A 14,168-nucleotide genomic window follows, 5' to 3' on the forward strand; every position below is an offset into this window, starting at 1 on the left:
ACCATCTTTATAACAGATCTTAAGTTGATGGAAATATATGGATGTACCAAGTCTACATGGAACCGGATGTTAATTTCGCGTTTTATGAGCTTAATGCATATTCAAAATGTTGACCCTTTGTGGGGTAGGTACTAGAAGAAGTGGATCAATATATTCCATGTTCACAACAGTTCCTGTGTTAGTAGAAATAACATCCCATTATAAATTATAAAGAGAACCGGAAGCTTATTTCGAATTTTTCAATCCTTTTGGTTATTCAAAACGTTGACCCTTTGTGGGGGAGGTACCCGAAAAAGTGTTCCTATCTCTAGCATCTTTATAACAAATCTTGTTTTGATGGAAATATTGGGATATACCAGGTCTAAATAGAATCGGATGTTAATTTCGTGTTTTATAAGCTTCAAGAATATTCAAAGTTTTGACCCTTTGTGGGGGAAGTACTAGAAGGAGTGGATCAATATATTCCATCTTCACAACAGTTCCTGTGTTAGTAGAAATAACATCTTATTATTAATTATGAAGAAAACCAGATGCTTACTTCGGATTTTATAATTGTTTTGGTTATTCAAAACTTTGACCCTTTGTGAGGGAAGTGCCGGAAGGAGTGGACTGATATATCCCATTTTCATAACAGATCATGTGTTAGTAGAATTAATGGGATGTGTGAGATTTGAAGAGAACCGGATGCTAATTTTGGATTTTACAATCGTTTTTGATTATTCGAAATGTTTGCCCCTTTGTGGGGAGGTACCAGAAGGAGTAGACCGATATATTTCATCTCCTCTTCAGACGTTCGGTTAACAAAAATTTTGTGAGGTGTGTAAACTAACGATATTCGGAGTTTTGTATAACATTTCATAGGAGTTTTATTTTTCATAACTTTGACGATTTTAGAGGAAGGTACTTGATGGAGTCTACCGATATTGTCAATTTTCGAACCTGACCTAGCACTGATGCAAATATTAGGATTCGCAAAGTTGGAGCAAAATCCGATTTTCTTTTCTCCTTCTGTGCAGTAAAATATATTCTTTAAAATTTTCGACCTTTTGTGTGGGAGATACCAGACGGAGTGGACCGATATTGTTCATCTCCGAAGAAGATCTAAATTTGATAATAATGTTAAGATGTACCAAGTTTGAACCAAATCGGATTATCCTTTCTACAGTTTTCGTGCTAACTATTCAGACAGACGGACGGACATAGCTAGATCGACTCCAAATGTCCTGAAACGGATTTAGTCCAAAGAGACCTAGGATTTAAAACCGTTATTTCAATAAAGCAAGACTTGGTCACATTTAATGATAAATACCCTTTGCAGCCATATGACTGAGGCTATGAATAGTCGAAAAAATTGATATTATTTCGTGGGCAGGGTATTCTGGCCTATTAGCTCTTGAGAAATTATTCTCCGAACAATTATAATGCTTCCAGACCAAACTGCCAAAATTATTTCATTTTTGAAAATAAAATGCATATTGGTGTAAATCCTTGCTAATTTCAAACTACGCATGCTCCTCAATAGTCTCCTTTCTCTTTGAACATCAAACATGTTTGTTGTTCTCAGCGTAAAACATGTTGTGTTATTTTACAATTTCCATATGTTCTATTACAACACGTTGTGTTTTTGTTGGCAATTTCAAGTTTAGCCAAACCACGTTGTTGTTACTCTACTCTGTGGCAAGTTAACCGAATGCACTCAACATCCTGTCGTGACCAACAATCGTGGGTCGTTTGTCTGCTTCAAACATCATACCATTTAAAAAAAAAATAAGTTGCTGAAATATATGTTGCAATTTCGATGGCAAACAAATCAGTCTTAGAACGATTGTCGAAGTGAACGGTACTTGAAAACGGAAGAAAATTCAAAAGTTCCAATTCCAAGAGGATAATACAAAAGAAAGTAACGGTACGGCAACGGATAACCGATGATATAGAAAACATATATATATTTACTTTGTTCTATGTGTGTGTGTGTGCGATCATGAAGTGTTGAAAGTGATGTTTGAAAATTGTGATTTCTCAAATTAAAGGAAAAAATAAACAAAGGAAAAGTAGCACCACCCCCCCCCCCCCCCCCCCCCCTCTCCTCCATCACAACAAAAAATGAAGTAACAAGCTGTAAATGAAAGAAATAAAAAGTGTGTTTTAGCATAAATTCAAACCCCCATGGTTAAATGTCAGAATAAAAGTTCTGTTAAAAATTTGCAACAAAGAAACAAATTAATTGCCTTTGGGTTTACAGCGCACTCAAACAAAACCACCACAACAACAACATCAACACCGCCAAGTTTGTAACGTCTGGCTGAATACAAATCCAAAATCCATTGTGAGCTATTATTTCTCCTCCTCCTCCTCCTTCTCTCTTTTGAAACCATAACCTAACCTATATTGGAATATTCAATGTTTATATCGGTATGAATTGATAAAGGATTGTTTTTTGTTTTTTGCCTTCGTTGTTTTGTTTTGCTTTTCTTTGCTTTGTGAGAATGTAAACAACGAATCCATTGTCCATGTCCACGCCCAGCAAGCATTTGGAAGTGAGTGACTCACTTCCATTTCAAGATGCCACTTCTGCGACGCTTCTAATCCTAATAAATGCGATAGTATGTAGATTTACAATAACAAAACTACTGTTGTCTACTTTCTATCGTCACGTAGTTACTACTTAGTGGCGCAAGAAAGTTAAAAGAAGGTGTCTCGTGTGCAGACACTATCTAATGACTGCCATCGGATAAAAGAGTGATAGTTTGCCATTATTTACGAATTGAACATAAATAAGACTTTATTCTATCTGAAGAATATAAGACACCGTGGCGCAGTGGTAAGCATGTCGGCTTTGCTCTCTGAACACCTCGGTTCGATTCCCAATCCAGACATCACATTTTTAAAACGAAAAAAAAAAAAAAATGTTTGAATATTTCATCTAATAAGTAAGAGTTCTATGTAAATTAACATTGGAAAACGTAACAATAACAATAAAAAAAATAATAAATGCTTAAGTCTGGAGTAAAAAACTTTTTTTTTGTTTTTTCACTTCCAATAACTATCGAGGAAGTGACTTCCACGATTTTTAGAAAACTATCGCGGGCGTGGTTCATCTCTTCCCGAAGGATGATCCTTCCGGGGTGAGAAAGCGATATCAGACGCGATGATTTCAATCGCTTAGGCGTGACTTCTAAGTGAGTTGGTGGATAGATTTTGCTTGCTGGGCGTCAACAACTACATGAGTTGAGTGTGTGTGTCAAACTGTGTGTTGACCATTGGTATGTGTGCGAACAAATCCTTTTGACCTATAAATAATATCGTTCGTTTTCTATCAATGGGCCAACTGCACACACACACACACACTCACACGACCGCTAACAACACTTGTGTGCTGAATTTGCAAAAACAATTCCATTGTTCAAATGGGGACATCTATTTTTGCGTTTAGACCTTAAAAGGGCAAATTGTCAATAATGAAATTTAAGTTGGGTAAAGTATTTATTCAGATTTAATTTAAAATGGTGTGTGGAATTAATAACTAAAAGTTAAAGGTAATTTAAAATATGTAATCCCATATGCTACTTGTCTCACATGAGGGGGAGAATTTATTATTTTCTCAGTGAAAAAAAAATAATACCTGAAAATATTGTGTTTTTCGATCAGAAAAAAAGTGAATGACAAATAATATTTTCTTGGGCGCATGAACAAGTAAAAAAAGCTGTATGTTCGGCCGGGCAGAACACTAAATAACTTCCACCATTTGGAACGAATTTGACAATTTTCCAAAAAATAAAATCCGCTAAAAATTCTGTTAAAACTTAAAAATACCGAATTTAGCCGTTATATTAGGGTCCATGCGACAACGTGGACCTTTATAGGAAACTTTTGTCATAAGCAATTAAAATGCGAAACTTGAAAAAAATCGGTGAATAATGTAGCTAAAATCATCAAAAATACCGAATATCGGGAGGTACTGTTATATGGGAGCTATACAAAGACGTGTCATAGGCTGTAGTATCCACTACAAACATCAAATACCAAATTTGAAAGAATTCCGGTGAATAATGTCGCTAAAATCAACAAAGTACCGAATATTGGGAGGTACGAAGACGTGAACCTGCATACAAAAATTTCTGTCATAGGCTGTAGTATCCATTACGAATTTCAAATATTAAATTTGAAAGAATTCTGATGAATAATGTTGCCGAAATTATAAAAATACCGAATATCGGCAGGTACCGTTACATGAGGGCTATACGAAAAACGTGGACCTACATGGCCCATTTTCAATACCAAAAGTCCTGCAAACATAATATACATTTCAGTAAAATTTTATTATTCTACTTCAATTCGTTCGGAAGCTTGAGTGATTTCCTCATACGGATAGACGGACGGACATCGCTAAATCGACTTAGAATTTTATGCTGATCAAGAATATATGAAGGGCTCACAGCTATACCGAACTAAGTCATAAAAACATAATTCGAGGTTATTTAGAGGTAAAGTAAATGCACTGCCATTAATTTCTGGAAGGAATATTGTAGTCTACCAAAAGAAAATGTAAAAGTCTATATTCAAAATTAACTAATGATATTAATTTAAAATAAAAATAATTTAAATATAGTACTAAAAAATATTCAAAAACAAAAAAAATCTACTTTGGTTCATTATTACTCTAAATAAAATTTCAAGGTTTCACAGCTAAAGCGAACCAAGTCAAAAAAAAATAAAATAAAGTGTTCGTTATATGACTAAATATAGTTGACTTTAGCGATTAATTTCCCTCGAGTTTCGGAGTTTTATTTTAAGTCATGTCTTGCGGGTGCTTCTATTGTAATTGACAATCATTGTGATTTTAGGAAAATAAAATAAATTCTTTTTTTTTAAATAAATTAATGTTAACAAGGACAAAGGAAAATTTAAGGTTTCAACTATGGCAGAAATAAGAAGGTAAAGTCATGAAATTATATGTTTACATTTTTATACCCTCCACCATAGTATGGAGGGTGTATTACGTTTGTAATTCCGTTTGTAAGACGTCGAAATATACATTTTAAAACCCATAGTGTATATATATTCTTGATCAGCATAAAATTCTATGTCGATTTAGCGAGGTAGGTCCGGCTGTCCGTCTATCCGTCTGTGGAAACCACTCTAGCATCCAAACGAAATGAAGTAAGTTGATAAAAATTTACTCAAATGTGTATTTTGTCTGCAAGTCTTTTGGTATTGAAAATGGGCCATGTAGGTCCACGTCTTCGTATAGCCCCCATATAACGGTACCTCCCGATATGCGGTATTTTGATGATTTTCGCGACATTATTTACCGGAACTATTTCAAATTTAGTATTTGAAGTTCGTAATGAATACTACAGCCTATAACAGAAAATTGTCTGTGCAGGTCCACGTTTTCGCATAGCCTCTAACATACATACATTCGGCTACATTCGGTATTTTTAAGATTTTAAAATTGTTTTTAATGGATTTTAATTTTTTGAAAATTGCCAAATTTGTACCAAATGGTGGAGGGCATTCAAAGTTCGGCCCGGCCGAACTTACAGCTTTTTTTACTTGTTTTTTTTTTCAAAGTTATGGATTTGACAACATCTCATTGTCAAAATGTATATTTATAAATCCATTGTACATATAAATCAGAGATGGGAATCTGCTTTTTAGGCAGGGAAATTTGACAGAGTAAATTACACAAAATGCAGATATGCTTATTTGAAATGACTTTACCTTCTTAATTTTACCATGGTTTCAACAAATATTTACACATAAAAAAATCGTCATTTCCGTCTTCATCATTTTTGGAGCTGGCAAATATTCCTCATCTTCATTACAGGAAAAATCACTAGCACTGCTATTATTACTATCCATTTGTAGAAAACTCTGATTTTTTTAATATTGCTGAAAACTGAACGAAAATAAACACGGGCTCACTAATAGTATTGATTCAAAGTGAAACACACTGACTTGGTTCATTTTTGCTTTGAAAAAAGTCGAAAATCACAGTCGTTGACTTAGGTTTTTTTACCGTTACCTTTGGAACGAAACACTTTTTGACATTGTGCTTTACAGAGTAAACAGAGTTTCCATATACCGGGACATTGGCACTAATTTCGCCATTTTTTATTTTTCATGACTTGGTTCGGTATAGCAGTGAGCCCTCCATATATACTTTGTAGGGTATAAAATGTATATTTCGAGGTGTTACAAACGGGAAGACAAACTTAATATACCCTCCATACTATGGTGGAGGATATACGAATTGGTGAATAATGTAGCTAATATCATCAAAATACATAATATTGGGACTATACGAAGACGTGGACCGGTACAGACAATTTTCTTTCATAGGCTGTAGCACCCATTAAGATCTTCCAATACCAAATTTGAAACGATTTCGGTGAATAATGTTGCTGAAATCACCAAAATACCAAATATCGGGAGGTACCGTTATATGGGGACTATACGAAGACGTAAACCTGCACAGATAATTTTCTGTCATAGACTGTAGTATCTATAACGAACTTCAAATACCAAATTTGAAACAATTCCGGTGAATAATGTAGCCAAAATCTACAAACAAAAGGGATGTACCATTATATGGGGGCTATACCAAAACTTGGACCTACAACGTTCATTTTCAGTACCAAAAGTCCTGCAGACATACAGGGTGAGATAAAAAAAACTGCAACAAAGTCAAACGCCATAATTTTTTCTTTTTTAAATTTCATTGAATGAAAGCAAAAAATGTGGGAAATAGCATCAATTTTAGAATATGTTACGATTTGTTCGAATTGGTCACCTATGGCAGGACTTATGGCCTTCAAACGGCCAATGAAACCATCACACGCTGTTCGAATGTTGCTTTGCTGTACTTTGGTCCATTCCCGGCGAAGCGCTTGCTAGAGGTGATCGACACGTTGGTATTTTTAAGTGCCAACCTTGCTTTTCAAAGTACGCCAGAAACGATAGTCCAACGGATTAATATCCAGAGATTTTGGTGGCCATTGTGCGCTGCAAATGAAACGAGGAACCTCATTTTGTAACCATTCTTCGATGGTGCTGAGTCCTGTTGGAATGTCCAAGGTCTGCGGGCAAAATGTTTGCGTGCCCAATGCTTTAATACACCCTCCAGAATATTTTCGCGGTAATTTTCCGCATTTATTCTGATACCACGGTCGACCATCGGCCCACACCATCACCATGGCCGGCTCATGAGTTCTGTTGGCCAACCGAAGGTGAACATTTTCAGCTGACCACTTTAGCAAGTAAACACGGTCATTTTGTTTGTTTAAAAACTGCTGGACAACGATGGTTTTCTCATCGGAGAAAACCAAATTCGGCAGTTCACCACTTTCGCAACAGCAAATATTTAGCTCTTTTAGACTATTTTCTTTCTGTTATGGTGTAAGTTCCTGCACTTTGTAGGATTTCAATGGCTTTATGCCGAATGGAATGTTGCGATATGTTCAGCAGCGATGCGGGTTCCGAACCATTTCTGCTGATGTTGCTGTTTTTTTCCCGTCCACATCCTTGACGTCCAGCTACGCTGCCAGTATCACGGTAAGGAGCAATGGTACGAGACACAAAAGGTTTATTCACATTTAAATGCTGGAGTGCTCAAACAAGAGCCGCTTGTGGTTTCCAGCCAAATGTAAAGAAATCACACTATCACGCTTGAATTCCATCACGAATAACTTTTTTCTGGAAAATTCTCACCAAAAAAATTTTGTGGGCGTGTAAAGCATATAATGAGCTGTCACTGGAATAATTTTAAGAGCTGTCTGAAGTTGGTTGCAGCTTTTCATCTCACCCAGTATATGTAATATCAGTCTAAATTAGATAGAGTTTTTCATATTCAACCGAATTTTTCCATTTGGTGAATCATGATTCGGTTTATATATATATTTCTCCAGTGAATATTTTTGAATATTATTTTTATCGCATTCATATCATGCACTATACATCAATGTTGTTTGGTACTAGATGCACAAAAGCCTCCGTCAATAACCATGATAAGCATTGAAATAAGGTTCATAGTAGGTATTATCTAATCCACATAAATTCCGCTTATAAACTTTTTTTTGTTGCGGGAGCTCTACTAAATACGCATAGTGGTTTAGGGTACCATATAGTCGTCCCCGCCTGACTTTTAACCTTTCCTTATTATTTTTTATATTTAAAGGACTATGAGACCAGTAGTAGCAGATTATTTTAACTTTTTTGAGGACTGCAGAGATCGTGGATTTTACAAATATTTGTTGGAAGGCGTTATATTTCTTTAATACACTACCATTTTTATTAATTTTTATGGTCTTTATAATTATTTTTTTTTTTAACTTTCAGTAGTCTTGGATTTTAAAATATTTGTTCAAGGATTTGTTTTTTTTTTAATTTTTAGGACCATGAGAACATTAGTCGCAGATATTTTTACGATTTTTTAGAGGGTTTCAGAGATCATAAATTATCATTATTATAATTATTATTATTATTATTATTATTATTATTATTATTATTATTATTATTATTATTATTATTATTATTATTATTATTATTATTATTATTATTATTATTATTATTATTATTATTTATTTATTTATTTATTTTTTATACCACACCAATACCATAATTAGACACTCTAATATTTTTTAAAGGATATTCTGTGGGATTTTTCTTTTTAATGCTGTACTATTTTTTTCTGTCCAAGATTATGTGTACAGTACTTTCAAATATTTTTCTTGAGACTCTTGGGCAATAATCGTTACCTTATTCAGCGTTTTTCTCATTGGTAGTCGGTAGAGTTTTTAAATTATTTAAGGGAATAATAATACCTGACTAATACCCTAATATTGTTCCAAGGACTTTTCAGAACAGTCAGTCAAATAATCGTGGATTTTTTCAAATAATTTGCATAGGACTATCGGTCTAATAATCGTGGTTTTTCAAACACGAATATCCGTCATATAATCGTGAATGCTTTCAAATTTGTCATGGATTCGGGAACTTTTGGACCATTTGTCATGGATTCCTGTGTCTGAATCTATTTCGATTCGTCCTGACTCTATTTCGATACTATTTCAAGAACCCGCTATTTATTTCGTGTTTTATGTGAAACATCCTCAATTTTCCAAATGAAAATCTTCTTTTCGTATGAATTTACAATCCTCCTCCAGTTTTATTTGCTCTATGTATTGTACACAATCTTTCATAATATCTTCCCCATTATATAAACCCATACCCATGTGAGTTCGCATGTCTATTATATAAGCTCAATCAAATGTAACATAAGATTTATCAATTAGTTATTAATCCATTCTTCGAAGAAGATACATCTGTACCGTAGTTAACATCAACGAAGCCATGCACGATATCCATGACGAAGGGAAGGGAACAAAACCAAGCCAACCATGGAAGCAACCATCCGACCACATAACAACTAATTCAATCAATTTTTACATAGTAAAGTGAAAAATAGAATTTCCTAAACACACACACGTACACACATACATATACATCTTTCAATCGAAGCTATGTGTGTATGTGTGTGAACATCAATTATGTTAACCAACTCCAATGTGTTTATTATGAAAGAAATATGTGTGCGGCTGGAGAACACTAACAGCCAACAAGCCCCAAATGTGGTTTACAACTTTTACCTTGGGTGATGATGAAACCGAAAAGGCAACCCAAAAATGTGGATGGGGTGATTGTTATAACGACAAAAACAACAATAGCACCGCCACGATTTCATCTCTTTATGCCTGCAGCACCACTTCACTTTATTTCATGGAATTTTTCCTTCCTTTTTTGTTTCTGATATATGCCGTCTGTACTAAAGTTGGGATCTTGATATTTGTTCTTGTCAATGCCTGCAATTCACTTTGGGTTAATTTTACGCCATAAAATATAAGTCAAACAGCAACAACAACAATAGCAGTATGACGACCAAAAGCACATTGTAAAGTTAACACGTCGTTAGTAAGACTCTTATCTTGAGAATTTGACTTGAAAGTGACTCTGAGGATTTGTGTTGGAAATCACTTGGATTTAAAAGTGTTGTAAAAGTGGCGTGTGTTGGCTCAAGTGCCAGCATCATGTATGATTGACATTTAAATACAATGATGTTTTGGGGAAAATTTATGGATTTTCCATGGAGACACAAAATCTATCGAAGCTATATAAACTGGCTTTTGGGATTATGGAATAATTGATGTTGAATTTTTATAGATTTTACAGGGGTATTAAAAATATAATCTAGGATTATTTCCAAAGAACTAGAAAGAGTGGATTTTTTTAATTAATATATAATAAAGAATAATTTTTAAGGACCCACAGACCGACAAACGTGGATTTTTAAAGAATATTTTTCAAGGGCGAACAGGCCACCAAGTGTGGATTTTTTAAAGAATATTTTTCTAGGGTGAACAGAGGACCAAATATAAATATTTTAAAGAATATTTTCCAAGGGCAAACAGAGGACCAAACATAGATATTTAAAGAATATTTTTCACGGACCAACTGACCACAAAACGTGGATTTTTAAAGAATATTTTTCAAGGGCGGACAGAGGAACAAAAATAGATATTTAAAGAATATTTTTAAAGGACCAAAAGACCACAAAACGTGGATCTTTTAATGAATATTTTTCAAGGGCGAACAGACCACCAAACGTGGATTTTTTAAAGAACATTTTTCAAGGACCAACAGACCAAAAACGTGGATTTTTAAAGAATATGTTTCAAGGACCAACGGATCACAAAACGAGGATTTCTTAAAGAATATTTTTCAAGGACTAACAGACTACAAAACCTGGATTTTTTAAAGAATATTTTCAAAAGACCAACGGACCACCAAACGTGGATTTTTTAAAAAATACTTTTCAAGGGTGAGCAGAGGATCAAACATAGATATTTTAAAGAATATTTTCCAAGGGCAAACAGAGGACCAAACATAGATATTTAAAGAATATTTTTCAAGGACCAAAAGACAACAAAACGTGGATCTTTTAAAGAATATTTTTCAAGGACCAAAGGATCACAAAACGAGGATTTTCTAAGGAATATTTTTCAAGGACCAACAGACCACAAAACGAGGATTTCTTAAAGAATATTTTTCAAGGACTAACAGACTACAAAACGTAGTTTTTTTCAATAATATTTTTCAAGGACCAACGGATCACAAAACGAGGAATTTTTAAGGAATATTTTCAAGGACCAACAGACCACAAAACGTGGATTTTTTTAAGAATATTTTTCAAGGAACAACAGACCACAAAACCTGGATTTTTTTAAGAATATTTTTCAAGGACAAACGGATCACAAAACGAGGATTTTCTAAGGAATATTTTTCAAGGACCAACAGACCACAAAACGTGGATTTCTTAAAGAATATATTTCAAGGACTAACAGGCCACAAAACGAGGATTTTTTGAAGAATATTTTTCAAGGACCAAAAGACCACAAAACGAGGATTTTTTAAAGAATATTTTTCAAGGACCAACAGACCACAAAACGAAGATTTTTTGAGGAATATTTTTCAAGGACCAACAGACCACAAAACGTGTTTTTTTAAGAATATTTTTCAAGGACCAACAGACCACAAAACGAGGATTTTTAAGAATTTTTTTCAAGGACCAACGGATCACAAAACAAGGATTTTTAAGGAATATTTTTCAAGGACCAACAGACCACAAAACGTGGATTTCTTAAAGAATATTTTTCAAGGACTAACAGACTACAAAACGTAGTTTTTTCAAATAATATTTTTCAAGGACCAACGGATCACAAAACGTGGATTTTTTTAAGAATATTTTTCAAGGACCAACAGACCACAAAACGTGGATTTTTTTAAATATTTTTTCAAGTACCAACAGACCACAAAACGTGATATTTAAAAAAAATTTTTTCAAGGACCAACGGACCACAAAACGTATATTTCTTAAATAATATTTTTCAAGGACCAAAACACGACAAAACGTGGATTTTTTTAAGAATATTTTTTGAAGGGCCAACAGGCCAAAAAACGTGGATTTTTTAAAGAATATTTTTTAAGGACCAACAGACCACAAAACGTGGATTTTTTTAAGAATATTTTTTAAGGACCAACAGGCCACAAAACGTGGATTTTTTTAAGAATATTTTTCAAGGACCAACATACCACAAAACGTGGATTTCTTAATGAAAATTTTTTTCAAGGACTAACAGACTACAAAACGTAGTTTTTTTAAATAATATTTTTCAAGGACCAACGGATCACAAAACGTGGATTTTTTTAAGAATATTTTTCAAGGACCAACAGATCACAAAACGTGTTTTTTTAAGAATATTTTTCAAGGACCAACAGACCACGAAACATGGATTTTTAGAGAATTTTTTTCAAGGACCAACAGACCTCAAAACATGGATTTTTTAAAGAATATTTTTCGAGGACCAACAGACCATAAAACGTGGATTTTTGTAAGAATATTTTTCAAGGACCAACAGGCCACAAAACGTGGACTTTTTAAATATTTTTTCAAGGACCAACAGACCACAAAACGTGGTTTTTTTAAGAATATTTTTCAAGGACCAACCGACCACAAAACGTGGATTTTTTAAAGAATATTTTTTAAGGACCAACAGACCAAAAAACGAGGATTTTTGAAAGAATATTTTTCAAGGACCAACGGATCACAAAACGAGGATTTTTTAAGGAATATTTTTCAAGGACCAACAGACCACAAAACGTGGATTTTTTTAAATATTTTTTCAAGTACCAACAGACCACAAAACGTGATATTTAAAAAAAAATTTTTCAAGGACCAACGGACCACAAAACGTATATTTCTTAAATAATATTTTTCAAGGACCAAAACACGACAAAACGTGAATCTTTTAAAGAATATTTTTCAAGGACCAACAGACCACAAAACGTGGATTTTTTTAAGGAATATTTATCAAGGACAACAGACCATAAAACGTGGATTTTTTTAAGAATATTTTTTAAGGACCAACAGACCACAAAACGTGGATTTTTTAAAGAATATGTTTCAAGGACCAACAGACCACAAACGTGGATTTTTTAAAGAATATTTTTCACAGACCAACTTGATTTTTGATGATTCTCAACCCACTAAACGTAAACGGACCATCAAACTTGGATTTTTAAAAAAATATTTTTCAACAGTTCTTTCTTCAAGGATTGTTTTCAGGGACTCTCGGACCACAAAACGTGGTTTTTTTAAAGACTATTTTTCAAAATTCAAAATTGATTTTTTTAAGGAATATTTGTCAAGGAATATTAGCCCACCTAACGTGGATTTTTTAAAAATTATTTTTCGAAGACTTCAGACTTTCATTCGTTGATTTTTGCTAGGACATTAATCATGGACTATCACAACAACAAATATTTCAAAGCATATTTCCCCAGGACCAACAAACCACCTATTGAATATTATTCAAAGACTTTATAATGTTCTTCTCATCTGTTGATTTTTCTGGATTTTCACAATTCCTTGCTGACTACCTACTTGTCCTGGCTTCCGCTTCCTTGCCAATCAATAGCATTTGTAAAATAACAAATATCAAATTTATTACCGGACAAACAGACACTATCAAATAACAAAAGGCCATAACAATAAAAAGGCCAAACACTTGATTTGTGTGCGTGTATAGGGCAAGAACTGCCATAATGCGCAATAAAGAGGAAGCCCTCAAGATATCCTTTGGCAAATAGGGAACACGATATTCAGTTCGAAAGGCAATTGAAGTTAGGAGTCCTTGAAATCGAAAACAGAAAAATAAATAATAAGAAATGTCCTTGGAAGTTCAAAAAAATAAATAACAACTAATTGGGTTCATGAGGTCTTTTGTGATAAGGAATTTCAGCTACGACTCAGGGGAACATAATTTTCATTTAAATAATACATTTTGGGATTGCTTAGGAGTTCAAATGAGGGAAATATACAAGGAGCCTTCTTTACAGTATGGTTTTTAACAACAGATGACGAATATCTACTTTCTATCTTAAGAATTAAGATGGGAAAATTTGGGAATGACCTTCCTTTACAGGATTTCTAAAAATGAAGGTCCTCTTAAGGAATATTAGTAGCATTTTGAGGAACAATAAAGGTACAGTCGGACCTAAAATGGTGGATTTTTGAAGAATACCTCCGGACATGAATTGTTTAAGAATAT

The 14,168-nt window shown here is 33.8% G+C and overlaps 1 protein-coding gene across 3 annotated transcripts in view; it reads left to right on the forward strand.

The window, feature by feature from the left end:
• The first annotated feature begins 1,822 nt into the window (after positions 1-1,822).
• LOC101888008 (GTP-binding protein Di-Ras2) overlaps positions 1,823-14,168 on the forward strand; it is a 161,020-nt gene continuing 148,674 nt past the window's right edge. For 2 of the 3 annotated variants that reach the window (XM_059125766.1, XM_059125768.1), the window contains exon 1: positions 2,096-2,326. The gene's annotated coding sequence lies outside the window, so the exon portion shown is untranslated. Of the gene's footprint in view, positions 1,907-2,095; positions 2,327-14,168 lie in introns of those variants that run through there. The other variant, XM_059125767.1, reaches the window with a different exon arrangement.

The sequence above is a fragment of the Musca domestica genome, unplaced genomic scaffold (genome assembly GCF_030504385.1).
Source record: "Musca domestica strain aabys unplaced genomic scaffold, Musca_domestica.polishedcontigs.V.1.1 35, whole genome shotgun sequence".
NCBI classification, from domain to species: domain Eukaryota; kingdom Metazoa; phylum Arthropoda; class Insecta; order Diptera; family Muscidae; genus Musca; species Musca domestica.